General features: G+C 44.1%; 1 protein-coding gene across 1 annotated transcript in view; it reads right to left on the bottom strand.

Annotated features, from left to right (window-relative positions):
* DLGAP3 (DLG associated protein 3) overlaps window positions 1-15,051 on the bottom strand; it is a 78,601-nt gene that overhangs the window by 52,478 nt on the left and 11,072 nt on the right. The window lies entirely within an intron of this gene.

Genomic DNA, 15,051 nt, shown 5'->3' with positions numbered 1-15,051 from the left:
ATCTTGCCTGGAGGCAAAAAGTAGAACCTAAAAGTAGATAATCCTAGTAGTCTAACATCAGATTGTGAGCTCCTTAAGAGAAGGGACTATCTCATCATTTCTTTTTGTATCCCTAGCACTTAGCACAATAGTAGTTCATAATACATAGTAGGTTTACAATAAATGTTTATTGAATGATTAACTGACTGACTCTGAGCTCTCAAGGTTATATTCTCCAATTGCCTCCCCAAATTCTGCCAAGGACTGGGACTTCCTATCTCACCCACACTGGAAGTGTGGCTGCCATTCACATGCCTGATTCCACTTCTGACCCCACAGAAGCTTTGACCCACTAATCCATTTCCAATCTGGGCCAATTCACCAGTTCCTTAGGCAGCCTGGTCCCTACTCTCCCCACCCTCTCTCCCATTTCCAGGGGCTTACCATATTGGTTCTGAACCTAGTGTGTACATCTGATCAACTTTAGCCCTAGTGCAGCTCAGAACTCCCAAGCTCAAACAATCCATCAACCTCGGTCTTCCCTAGTAAGAGGGTTTAGAGAAATGTACCACCATATCTGGACACAGTAGCTTTTTTAAGCTGCTGTGGCTCACCATGGATTCATGTTGAACTTGTAGTCCATTGACAATTCAGATCTTTTTCACATGAACTAAATTAATAGATTGACTTCTTGAATCCAAGTTGAACTTTACATTTATTCCTATTAAATATCACTGTATTGGATTTGACTAGATTAAATTATTATGATCTTTTAGGATCCTGATTCTCTTATCTAAAATATTAACTAGCCCTCCCAATTTCATGCAATTTGCAAGTCTACTAAGCATACTATGCATTCCATCATTCAAGTCATTGATAAGAATATTGAACAGAACAGGGCCAAAAGCATGGAGTAAAACTGACCTCCCTCCATAATAACAGTATATCCACTCTTTGGTCTGATCCATCCCAAAAGGATGTCCTGAGGGACTTGGACAAATCCCATGCTGAAAATCAACCAGGCACACTATGTTTATAGCATTTCCCTGATCTACTAGTCTACTAATCTATCAGAAAAAGACATGACCTTAATCTTGAATGATATGTTCTTGACCAACTGATTCCTTTCTAAATGCTCACAAACCATCCCTTTAATAATATGTTCTAGAATTTTGCCAAGAATTCAACGTAAGCTCATTATCCTATAGTTCACAGAATCTACCTTCTCCCACCCTTTCTTAATCCCTTTGAAAATCTGTATGACTATCTGTTTCCTTTTCTGTACTACTTCTTTCATTCTCTATGACTTTTCAGAAATCTCCACCAACAGCTCAGCAATTATATCAGCAAATCTTTCAATACCCTGAGATCTGAACAAGATGGCTTAAGCACAGTGAATGCAACCAGTTGCTCTCTTACCTTCTCCTCACATAAAATTGTTTTCAACTCTTGGCTAATCATTTGTTATTCTCTATTTCCTAAATAAAATATAATTATCTTTGAGAGAAAACAAGAAACATAGTGGAGCTGAGTAGTTTTGCCTTCATTCCATCGTTCAATATCATCATAGGTTCTGTTCATTGCAAGCAGTAGACTAATCTCTTCTTTGATCTCCTTGCCCCAACATAAGTTTGTTTGTTTATTTAAGTTATGGAATCCTTCCTGAGGAAGCAAACGTTATTTTAACCTGAATTTTGAAGGGGGGAGGAAGCTGAGGGAAACAGAAGGAGGCTGGAGGAAGGGGATGCTTAAGGAAAACAAGAGGCTTGGGGAAAAGAGGATTCAGAGGGACAGAGAGTTTGGAGGAAAGGAGGATCCTGAGGACAGGACAGCAGGCCATCAGGATAGACTCTTCTGACTGGAACCATAACCAGTACAGACTAAAAGGACAAAGAAGGGAAGTGAAAAGGGAGCCAGTCTGAAGAGTGTGAATCAAGCACAACAGACTATAGAAAACTTGCACAGGAGATGATGTGATGAAAAAAGATATTTGAGGATGATTTCTCAGGCCAGGGCAAGGCCATGAGCCCAGCAGGGCTGCCATTCTCTAGTCTCAACAGCTAGGCCAAGTAGCTCAAAATAGAACAGCTTTGATATGGCAACCACTGCGAGGAGAATCAGCTGAAGAAGCACAGGGACTAAGCAACCATCTTCTCCCTTCCCTCCCTGCCTCCTTCCAGGAAGGCCCAGGCTGATGAAAACCTCCTTTCTGCCAGGGGATGGGATTCCCTCCCATACCCCACCCTATATCCCTTTCTGTTGATTTGCTGAAGACTGACCTCCATCATATCAGAGGCAGTCTCTCTACTTATCTTACCCAGATTCCTTGTATCTATAGATTCAGACCACAATACCAGAGGACTGAAGGCATAGCACCTCCTTGACAGAGAAGGATGGTCTTAAAATGCTGAATGAGACACACGTGGTTGGATATGGCCAATCAAGAAATTCATTTTTCTCAATTATGCATATTTGTAATGAGGGTCTTATTTTTACTTTTTTTTTCACTTGTTCAGATATAGGAAAAGGGGATTTATTTATTTTTTATAAATACATAGATTTATAATCATAAATCTGGAAAAGCCCTTAGGGACCAGCTACTCCAATTCCCTCATTTTGCAGATGAAGAAAATGAGGCCCACATATGTGAAGGAATTTGCCCAGGGGTGGAGTCAGGCCCTAAAGTCCCTTTCCTACTGAACTACAATGTCAATTTCCCCAAGCTCCAGCCCTAGGATATTTGGAAAGTAATCTCTGATTCCTATACTGGAAATACAAAGGAAGCCCTCAACCTTCTCTTCTGCAGGTGTCCCCATCACCACCACTACCACCACCCACCTTCTGCATCTAGAAAGTTTTCCTGTGAATCCTCAGTCAAGCCAGAACATAATATCCTTAACCAGGGGTGGGGAACCTGTAGCCTTGAGGCTAACACATGTACCCTTCAATTATCCACCTGTTAATCATTCCACCTTTAAGGAAGGGATTATCTATGTGTGTGTTGTCCTTCATTGCTGAAGAAGACCATGGCATCAGAGAAATAATGACATGACTTGCACTTGACTTTGTTTTGAGTGAGGGAGGGCTGTGCAGGTCACCAACCTCACCTTTCCTCCAGAGCCATCTGAATCCAGTGACCAGATATTCATCAGGATGACTGGAGATGACCCAGGATGAGGCAATTGGGGTTAAGTGACTTGCCCAAGGTCACACAGCTAGTGAGTGTCAAGTGTGTGAGGTGAGATTTGAACTCAGGTCCTCCTGACTCCTGCACTGGTGCTCTATCCACTGCATCACCCTGCTGCCCCAGATTATCTATAGAGAATCACTGATTGTCAGAGATGCTAAGAACCACAGAAGGCATGGACTTCATCCTTTACCTCAGCAGGAAGAGTGCTGGATATGGAGAGGAAAGACCTAGGTTCGAATCCCAGCTCTGTCATTTGCTATCTGTATGACCTTGGGAGGCACCTGTCTGTGTCTCAGTTTCCTCACCTGTAAAATGTTGGATTGGCTAACCTCTAAGGTTCCTTACAAGTAGGATTCTGTGATTTTGATACATTAGCAACACCCTCAGTAAGGAGACATCCATCCTCTGCCCAAAGATCTCTAGTGACTCACTACCTTGCAAAGTAGACCTTACTACTTCTACACAGCTCTGACTGTTTTTTTCTTTTTATTGAGCCAAAATCTCCCAAAATGCCCCACTTTGAACCTTCACTGCTCCTAGTTCTGTCTTTGGGCCAAGTAACACAGGTCTAATATTTCTTTCAGGAGAACGTTTTTCAGCTACTTAAAAACAGTTAGATGGTCAATGGAGCAAGCTCTGGACCTGAAATCAGGAAGATTTGAATTCAAATCTAGCTTCTGACACTGTAACTATGTGACTCCGGACAAATCACATAGCCTCTCTATGCCTCAGTTTCACTACATGTAAAAATAGGGACAGTAATGGGACCTACCTCATAGAATAAAAGGAGGCATTTGCAAGGCACTTTGCAGACCTTAATGCACTACACAGATGCTATCAGGGATGGGAAACCTACAGCCTCGAGACCTTCTAGGTCCTTGGGTGCAGCCTTTTGACTGAGTCCAAGTTTTACAGACAAAATCCTTTTATTAAGGGGATTTGTTCTGTGAAGTTTGAATTGAGTCAAAGAGCCACACTTGAGGACCTTGAGGCCCATATGTAGTCTCTAGACCAGAGCTTACCCACAGCTGTAGCTAGTTTTAACAGCTACTATTTTCCCTCTAAGACCTTTCTCCAGGCTTAATACCCTGGGTTCTTTCACCTTCTCCCTATATGATGTAGTCTTCAAACCACTCACCTTCCCAGCTACCCTCCTCTGGTTCAACTTTCTCGTCCCTAGAATGTGGCACCTAGAACTGGACACAATATTCCAAATGTGTTCTGACCAAGACAGATGTGAGGTGGGACCATCACATCCCTCTTTAGACACTAGGCCTCAACTGTTGTCAAACTAATGTCAACTAATGATGCCCAAAACCACACCTTTCATAGCTGCATCATACACTCCTGATTCTAACAGAATCAGATCTTCTTCACTTGAGCTGATATCTAGCCCTATGTCTTACACTCAATGAGTTGATTTTCCTTAACCCAAGTACAAAACTTTACATTTATTTTAAAACTTCAACATTTCCAAAGATCCATGATTTCATTCATGTGAGCCTTTTCTAATTCCACCATCACAGATCATTGCCTTAATAGATGATCTCATGAATTGTTATGGCCAAAAGTCTTTGATATTTATCCCTGACAATCTGGGGCCAAGTCCCATCTCTAACACATTCCAGCTGTATAAACCTAGATAAATCACCTAACTTCTCAGTGCCCCAATATCAGTAGAAGTCTTGCCACTGGAAGTTTTCGGTACGAATGAAAAACCACAGATATGGTACAATTTTTTTTCATCTTATTAGATTCACTCTCTCTGTCTCTCTAGCTCAAGGGTTCTTAACCAGGGGCAATGTAGGGAAGAGTCCACAAATGCTCAAAGGATCTGCTGATAAATTTCAAGGAATCATAAACTCAGATGGGAAAAAATTACATCTTTTATTTCAACATAATTGGTTTCCTTTGGAATCCTGTGTATTTTGTTTTATGCGTTTAAAAACAGTATACTAGACAGAAAGGAGTCTAGAGGCTACACCAGACTACCCAAGGGGTCCATGACACATAAAAGGTTAAAGATCTCTTGTTCTTGCCTGTCAAGATCTTTTTGTATCATGACTCAATTTTCTGATATATTAGCAATTCCCCCCAGCTTTGTCACCCACAAACTGGGTAAGCATGTCATCACCTATGCCTTCAGCCAAGTCATTGAGAAAAATGATGACCATCATACAGGCAAGGAAGGAAGGAAGGAAAGAAGGAGGGAAGAGGGAAGGAGGAGGGACGAAGGAAAGAAGTATTTTTAAAGGCATACTATGTATCAGACATGGTACTAAGAATTTTAGAAATACTATCTCATGTAATAAGTCCATGGTCCTCATTTAAAGAAGTTCATGACATGAAAAAGGCTAAGAACTTCAATCTATTTTATATAATTACTTAACACCATCCTGCCCCCAGGCCCTACATTCATTCTCCAGGACCACACCCCCACCCTCTCACAGGTGCTTGAAAATAGAAATTCTTGGTGAAAAACAGTCTGAGACAAGCATTAAGTATGGAGCCAGAGATGTGGAGCTGAAAAGGGCATCAGAGGCCATCTGACTAATTCCCCTCACTATACCAATAAAGAAGCTAGGGGGATATCCAAGGTTACAGAATAAATGACAGAGGCTGAATTTGAACCCAAGTCCCTTGACTCAAAATACTAAGGTCTTTTCCCACTGTACTATACTACCTTTCTAATAGGAAGGGAGCTCTCCCTTGCTGAAAATCTTTACATAAAAACTGACTCTCTCAGTTCAGGGGTTAACCTGAGGTCTGTGACCTTATTTTTCTTAATATCTTAATAACTATATTTTATTAGAATTGGTTCCCTTTGTCATCATATGTATTTTATTTATACATTCCATAACATGATTCTAAGGAGTTCAAGACACACAAAAAAGGTTAAGAACATCTGCTTTTGTTGTTATCGATCCATCCTTCCACAAATTATTTTATATTTCCTTATGTGTTTATGTTTTATTTCCCACCCCACTCCCCAGAGAATGTCAGCTTAACTAGATGGATCAGGGGGAAGAGCACCAGACCTGGAGTCAGAAAGACCTAAATTCAAATCAGTCTTCAGGCCTTACTAGCAGTGTGACTCTGGACAAGTCACTCGACCTCTGCCTCAGTTTCCTCATCTCTAAAATGGTGGTTATAACATAAATTCCCTTCCAGGGCTGTTAGAGCATAAAATAAGATAATATCGGTAAAGCACTTTACAAATCTTAAAGTGCTAAGTAAATGCTAGTTGTTAATGTTAATATTATTATTATAAAGTTCACTTAGTCTTAAGATCCCCGGCAACCAGCTTCATGCCTTGTACCCAGTATGCTCTTAATGAAAGTTTGTTGGATTGCATTGGATAGGATATTGACTATGGAGGGGTGTTACAGACTGGATTCACACTTCAGAGCGGGTTAGATGAGATACCCTCTGTATACCCTCTAATTTTGAGATTCTTTGACTTTTGACACAAAAGAAGGCTCATGTGGTGCAAAGAATATCCACTGTATGCATTCCAAAGGCAGATCAGCATTGCCTGGATTATCTCCTGTTTAAGGTTCCTTGTCCCATGCAGGGCTCTATTTTCATGAATAATTGAAAGGTGACCAGGTTATTACTACCCAGGCCTGAAGGTAGCAGAAGAAGGAAGGTGACAGGGCTTGAGACAATCTGGGTGTGAACAGTCTGTGCCCAATTACTAGGTATTTTGTTCTGATATATTAATCAAATCGACTGAGGAATGGGTGGGGAGGAAGGGGAGAGAAATGCTTACTCAGGAATTACCTGATTTAGGACACACTGCAGGATCCAGCCATGGTTTTCTCATAGCTCCAGCTTGCTTAAAGCCTGGCCAGCCGCCCTTTCTGCTAATTGCACTGGGCAAAATGGCTGCATCGTTAGCCAGGAATCTGTCATCACCCTGAGCAATAACTCTCATTGGAAAGAAAGAAAAAGGCTCAGGGTACAGATAGAGAGGTGAGGGGTTCAGGAAGGAGAAATCTGGGCAATTTCCCTGGCTCCTCCTGAAATCTTAGGCCTTCCTTCCCACCCCCACTATCCACCCCCACTCAGTGTCCTGAGTCTTCCTCCCTTAGTCCTAAGTGACTAAGAAACTTCCCAGATTCTGATTCTAATTCTTCTTCAAGCACGACTCTGATGAGGTAACTTAGACTCTCTTGACCTATGTGTCCCCACAACTGTTAACTGGAAAACATTCAGCATCCTCAGCCACTGGGCTGAGGACAAAAAAAAAAACCAATACATAGATCTCACCTGAGATGGTCTAGCCTTAACACCTGCCACATCCACATCTGAACCCAAGGTCCCTGCTGTACCCAGCTGTGTTTGGCCGGATAAGTCATCCTCAGCTAAGTAGCTTATGAGACAAGGACCTGGATTGCTTGTAGTAGATCACCCCTCCCCCATGAAGCAGCCTGAGCTTGCTTGAGCAAGGGGGTACTGACAGCGGCAAGTTTATCCTGTACTGTTGCCAAGGAAACCCATCCTGCAGGATACTTGATTCCCAATCCAAGGATCTTTCCCTTATACCATGGCTCATATAACCTCACAACTGGAAGAGACCTTCCAGGTCATCAAGTTGTGGGGGATGGGGGAGAAGAGAGAGGGGTGGGGCATAGAAGGGATAATAATACCTAGCATTTACGTAGTGTTTTAAAGTTTGCAAAAACATTTACACATGTTGACCTATTTGATCTTCACAGCAATCTGTTGGGATAGGTGTTGTTATCAATCCTAATTTTTTAACAGATGAGGAAATTGAGACTGACACAGGTTAAGTGACTTGGCCAGGGTCAATAGCTATAGCAATTATCTGCAGCAGGATTTGAGTATAAGTCTTCCTGACTCCAAGTAGAGCGCTTTATCCAGTTTATCACCTAGCTCCCATTTGTCTAACTGAGAAAGCGAAGCAACAAAAGGGTAGAAACAATATGCTTAAATCCAGAAGACACTTTAGAAGCAGGAGCCCCGAGCCCCAGCCCAACATCCTATCTCTACCCCTAACTTCCCCTACGTCCTCCCTGGAGAGATCCTAGCCCTAGAAGACCAGGTAAGAAGCACTTACTCCTGACCCTTCACTAGAGAGGGAAAGCCAGATGGTTATTCCATGTCTCATGGTGGCTGTGAGAAATTTTCTAAGAGTAAACAGAATTATCCTATCCCCCTGACTGAACCCTAAGACCAAAGGCCCAACCAGTCCCATCTCCTTGGGGAAGACATAAAAAAAAAAAAAAAAACACACTGAAGCTGGTTTCAGAAGACCTGAGTTCAAATTCTAGTCCTGCTTAGTACCTGTGTGACCTTGGACAAGTCACTTTTCCTTTAGGGGACTGAGTTATCTCATCCGCAGAATGAGATTGGACTAGATGATGGCCTCTGATAATGCTTCAGGAGCTAGATCTACAATCTTGCAAGGGAAAGGATTACAATTCAAGAACTGAGAAAGAGGGTTTTTAAGTTCAATTAACCTACCTGTTTCTATATTTGTGTGGGCTTTTGTTTGTACTTATAGAAAGAAAGAAAAACTTCCTAACAATCACAGCTGTCTGAAAATTGAATCTCATAAAGAAGTGAGCTTCCTATCATGGGAGGTGTTCAAGCAGAGGCTGGATACTACTTGCCAAGGATGTTACAGAAAGGATCCTGGCTTAAAGCAGCTCTTTTTATGGTGGCAAAGAATTGGAGATTGAGGGAATGCCCATCAACTGGGGAATGGCTGAACAGGTTGCGGTATATGATTATGATGGAATGCTACTGTGCTATAAGAATGATGAACAGGATGGTTTCAGAAAAACATGGGAAGACATGTGAACTGATGCAATGTGAAGTAAGCAGAACCAGAACATCGTACACAGTAACAAGAATATTGTAACAACGATCAAGTGTCAAAGACTTAGATGCTCTCATCAAGACAATGATCCAAGACAATTCCAACGACCCATGATGAAAAATGCTATGCACCTCCAGAGAGAGAACTGAAAAACTCTGAGTGCAAACTAAAACATATGCATTCACTTACTTTATTTTTCTTGCTTTTGGCGGGGGGAGATTTGCCACATGGCTAATATGAAATGTTATGCATTACTTCACATGCATAATTAATATTGCTTGCTTTCTCAAGGGGTAAGAGAGGGGTGAGAGAGAGGGAGAGAATTTGGAACTCAAATTTTTTTTAATTAATACTAAAAATTTTTAAATACAATTGGGAAATGTTTAATAAAACAAAAATATAATTTAAAATTAGAAAAGATTCCTGCTCAAGCAGTCATTGGACTTGATGACCTATGACACTCCGTTCTAGGTTCAGAATAAAGCTCCCTAGCTTGAGAATCAGGCAAGAAATCCTAACTCTGATACTATTATCATGTGATCTTGAGCAAGTCTCCTCTTCTGGGCTACAGTCTCTTCCTCAGTAAAGTGAGGGGGATGGATTTCATAGTATCCCTCCCAGCTGTGGCATTCAATATTCTGTGCTCTAATATTCCATATTTCCTTCATTTTTTAATAAATATTCCTTTGACAAAACTCTATCCTGATCTCGGATGACATTAAGAGGAATAGGTATTTTTTCATTCTTGGATCAGAATGGGGTGGAGGGAGAGGGAGATGCCCCTCTCACTCACCCAGTTAGTGGCAGGAAAGAAAGCCTGTATTCAGGTCACAGAGGGTCAGGTTGAGTAGAAATGGAGACATGGGGACCTCACACCACCAACCACGGGCCCCAGCACCTAGCTTCCTGCAAAGGAGAACCAGAAAAGATTACTTGTGGGTGCAGTAGAGGTTGCCTTCCCACACCAATCCTAATTTGCCCTGCTCCCAACCCCCATCTTCTCAACTTTTTCTCCTTCCTCTTTCCCACCACAGACTTTCTTGAATCTGTGCAGCCTCACCGGGGCCTTGGGAGAGCAAGGGACACAGATCTCCTGAAAGAAGCATTGACATGGGACCCTGCTGGGCAGCTATAGGACCTACCAGTGAAGGGCCTTATGGTTCTGTAAGAAAGGGAGAAGAGAAGGCTAGGGAGGGGGAGAGAGGCTAAAGTGCTAGAAATGGGGAAACTAACCACTCAAGCACCTAGTTGACTCGGAGACCAGGAATATTTCTCAGGAGAGGTTGGCACAAATGGGGTAGATGAGTGAAGAGTGAACAGCTGCCTTCATCCCATTCCTTGAATGAAGAAAGCTTCCCGCAACTTCCTATACCCAAACCTCTGAGTCTGTTTAAGAGAGAAGAGGTAATGGAGGAGAGTAACTTCTGGAATGGAGGCTCAAAGGAAAGCCCTCCCTTTCAGAGATATGCTCCTGTCCCCACTAACATCAATAAAAGGGGAGCCCAGTCGTTTTTCTACATCGGGCTCACCCTGACCCAGCAGAACCTAGAAGAGGGGAGAGGGTTTAACACAAGCAAAAGCTGAAAGGTGCGGGGGAGGGGGTGGGGGAGTCTGTGTATTTTTACATCAAATGAGATGCAAATGAGATGCAAATAACATTCAGATCACCTTTTTAAAATGTCAACAGCTCAGGCACTTTTGTAATGGGGCAGCCACACTGGGAAATGACTCTTTCCAAGCCCCAACTTGATGTCACTGGCCTTGACAGCCTCCTTCCCTCAACTCAGAAACTAGGGGGCCAACTGCCCCTTTTGACCTGACCCCCCCTTATAGGTATATAAAGAACCAGGGAGGCCTTTGACCCTAGTGATGGAGGGGTCTGGTGATAGAGAAATTTGAGGATGAAATTATCTAATTTTGGTATAATTTTCCAGCCTTGCTTCCCCCCACATTCTTCCCTCCACAGTGGAGGGACAGGAGAGTAGACCAAGGAACAAAACACCAAAATCCCACAGAAGTTAATAGCTTCCTTCCATACTAGCTTGGAGGTAGGGGAGAGAGGAGATAGTGTTCACAAACTATCAACTGTCAGGGAGAAAAACCCAGGAAAATGGGAGTCCAAGAGAACAAACCACAAGCCATAAGGCTGTTGGGAAGGGGACTGTCCATCCCAAGGACTCATAGGATCGAAGAACATGGAAACCAGAAGAGAATTCCCAGAGAAGGGAAGGAACCTGCCCAAGGCAACCTGTGTTAAGTAGTAGTGCCAGAATTAAATCCAAGTCATCCAACCCCAAATCCAGTATTCTTTCCACTATAAGATTATTTGATTGGCTCCTGGATTTTCTCTTTATACTCCGTAAATAAAAAGGCAGTTTGGCAAAAGGGAAGAGACCCAGTCTCAGAGTCAGGAAGACCTGGGTTCCAATGAGGCCTCTTCACATACTAGTAAATAAATTCTTAAATAACAACGATAGCTTGTCCATATCAGTAAGTGCTGTCTGTTCACAACCTCCTTGCCAACCCACAGAGCCAGCCCCACAGCACTCATCTTACCATCCCTTCCCCTTTGGGTTTCCTCCAAACTTCTGTAAGAGCCTCCTAACTGGACTCCCTACTTCTTGCCTCTTCCTGCTCCTATACAGATCATTCAATTCCCCTTTCTAATGCACAGATCGGATCACACCATTACACTTCTCAAAAACTCTCAGTGGGTTCTTATTACATACATAACCTCCTCTGCCTGTCACTCAAGGCTTTCTACAGTCTGGTACCCACATCTCCAACATTCTTTTCTATAAACCAACCTTCCAGGCCAGTAAATCCTCTCTTCAGGGTTCCTTGCTTATTCATAGGACTATAGATGTAGAGTTAGGAAGGCCCTTAGTGACCATTTGGTCTATCTGTCTATTTTTAGGATAAGGAAACTGAGGCCCCAGAGAATAATTAATTTGCCTTAGATCTCATCAGAGGTAGGATTTGAACCCATGTCCTCTGACTCCAGAGGCAGCCCTCTCTCCACTATACTACAGTGCTTCAAACCACCGTCATAGTTGTGCATATCCTACCCATCCTTCAAGGTCTAGGTCATGTACCTCCAAGGGAGGTTTCACCAACTACTCCAGCCCACACTGATTTCTCCCTTCTCTGAAATTCTACAGTGTTTACTTAGAATTTGTAATACACACACACACACACACACACACACACACACATCCATCTAGCAATTAGATTCTGTCCTGTTTTCTCCTTAATTGTTTTCTCCTTAATTGTTTCCTGTGTGTGAATCTCATCTCCCCAACCAGAGTGGGAACTCCCAGAGGGCAGAAGGGGGTGAGAGAAAAAAGGAAAAGGAGAGAATGGGGAAGAAAAGAAGGGAAAAGGAAAAGGAGAGAGACAGAGAGAGAGAGAGAGAGCAGGAAGAGTGGGGGAAAGGGAAAGGGAGATAGGAAAGAGTAAAGAAGAGAGGGAAAGAAAGGAAAGATGGGAAAGAGAAGAAAGGGCTAGGGCCAGGTCATGTTTTGGCTGGTCTCCCTCATGGCACCTAGCATAAGGCTGGACACCAGGTTGAGAGGAAGGTGACTTGCTGGTTGCCAGATTAACTTCTTCCTCATCATCCTTATTCGTGATCCCAGCTGGGAAAATAGCAATATCTTCCATCTCTGAAGCCAAAGTCAGAGTCAGCCCCATGTCTCGTCCCTTCCCCTCCCCTCCCCACCCCTAGCTTCTGCTCCCACCTGCTGAGGCTTTAGCAACCACTGTACAGGGAGCAGTAATTGGTGAGATAGAGGAGGAAACCACTCAGCAGGGCCAGAGTCAGATTGAGCTCTGGGGAACAGAGCCCAGCAAAGCAGCCAACAACAGAGAGCTCTCTGATCAGAGGCAAAGAGAAGAGGCAGTCCAGGCTAAACCACAGAAGAGGGGGAGAGTGGAGAGGAGAGGGGAAAGGAGAAGAGGAAGAGAAGAGAGAAGGGAGGAAAGGACTGGAAGGGAGAAGAGAGAAGGGGGTGGAAAGGGACATGAGAAGGGGGAGAGAAAAGGGGGAAAGAAGAACAGAAAAGAAAAGGGAATGAAGGGAAGAAAGGAGAAAGGGCTAAGAAGAGAGGGGGAAAGGAGAAATAAGGGGAAGAGAGGAGAGAGGGGAAGAGAGGAGAGAAGGGAAGAGGGGAGAAGGGGAAAGGGACAAGGGGGGGAAATTAGGAAAGGTAAAGGACAGTGGGAGAAGGAGAAGAGGAGGATGAAGAAAGCAGAAGACAAGGAGGTGGCATTACAGGGGCATTGGCAAGTAGCACTCTTCAGAAACAGGCAGAGGTTAGAGGAGGACAAAGGGTGGGGAGAAATGGGGGAATACAAGAAGAGGCAGGGAAATATATTCAGAAAGAAGGGAGAAGAGTAGAGAGGAAGCAATAAAGGATACAGAGAGAATAAGGAAAGCATTCAGATGAGATGAAAGAAGTGGAAAGGGGCAAAAAGAAGATGGGGAAAGTGGGACTGGGAAGGAAGAGGAGGACTCCTGAGTTCCCTTTGATTCCCTCAGTCCTGTCCAACTGTGCTCTCCACAGAAGGACTGAGAATCTGAGCTCTAGTCAGGGGTCAAGGTGATATGATAGAGACAGAACCCTCCAGAGGTCCTCATGTCCATCCCTCTATTTCTGAGCAGGCCTGAACTCAGCTCTGCTTTATGTCCCACATCTCCACCCCCACCCACCATACCCTACACCTGCACCAGAGCAGGAAAGGAGTTGATGGAACTAGGGAGACATCCCCACCTTCCAGGAGATGGAAGACCTCCCCATGCCTGGCCTCCGCGAGCCAGCAGAACCTAAAGCTTGATAAGATGCTAGAGCCCTCCCCATGGGGAGATGGGTAAGAGAGGCTGGGGGTTCTGTTCAGAGAAGCTAGAAATCAATTCCAGCAGCAGAAACATCTGAGAGCCCACAGACCTCTCCCAAGGGGATGGAGTAGAGAGAGGATAGAAACTCACCTTCTTAACCACTTAGCTTCAACAGCTATCCCTAAATTAAGAGTATTTAAATGATATGTAGAAAGGAATGTGTGCATCTGCAGTTACAGTTTCCATCCTGGGAGAGCCAGGAGACAGGCCAAAACCAAACTGCAGTCTCCCGGTTACAGCAGTTTCCCATGGAAAAGTCACAAAGAGGGTCACAGGAAAGACACACATCCCTCTTCTCGCCCCATCCTCCCTCTTCCCTTTGTCTCCTCTACCCTCACATCTTTCTCACATTCACCTACTGACTTGCCCCAAGGTCAGTAGGGTCAGGCCACACCTCCCCAGTCCAGTCCCTAGCCCATCCCCTCACACAACAGGCTGATCAGAGTCAGCTGGAGATTCTGACCACTAGAGGCAGGTCCAGAGGAAGAGAGGACTATGCTCCCCAGGGCTTCCCTCACCATAAGTGCTAGGCAGAGACAGGCAGAAATGCTGCATGCATACATGTATATGCTTAATCACAAACAGAGCAAGACACCATGAGGCCTAAAGCAAAAAGACAGCTGGCGGTTCCTACATGGAATCATTCAAGTACACTCATATATACAGACAGACATATCCAGGTGCACATGGTCATGGTCACCCACACGTATGCATAGCTCACACACACAACAAAACCAGGACTGACGCCTGAATCCTGCCTCCTTTCTTCCCCTCCCCTGCACCCCCACCTTTCCTGTAGCCCAGAATGAGGCCCAGGTGAGGGTATTCGGGTCCCTGAGGCTATCCCAAGAAGGCTCTGCCTGTCACTGGTCTGTGATAGATGGAATTAATCTGGAGCTGAGAAGAGAAATAATTAAATCCTGCCAGGCCCACGCTAATGAGGGGGGGGAAGGTGGGAGAAAGGGAGCCCTGAGGCTCAGACCAATATCCAAGAGACAAATAGGGAGAGTCCAGAACCCTAGCCCTCCTGAGAGGGAGGGAGTGAGAAAGGAAAGGAGGAAGCAAAGAAAGGGTGCAAAGGTTTTGCCTGGGGAGAAAGGATTGAGGGGTTGAGGAACATGGGTCTTTTATCTCCCCCAA

The sequence above is a fragment of the Notamacropus eugenii genome, chromosome 5 (genome assembly GCF_028372415.1).
Source record: "Notamacropus eugenii isolate mMacEug1 chromosome 5, mMacEug1.pri_v2, whole genome shotgun sequence".
Taxonomy (NCBI): domain Eukaryota; kingdom Metazoa; phylum Chordata; class Mammalia; order Diprotodontia; family Macropodidae; genus Notamacropus; species Notamacropus eugenii.
This window is presented reverse-complemented; position numbering and strand designations above follow the sequence as displayed.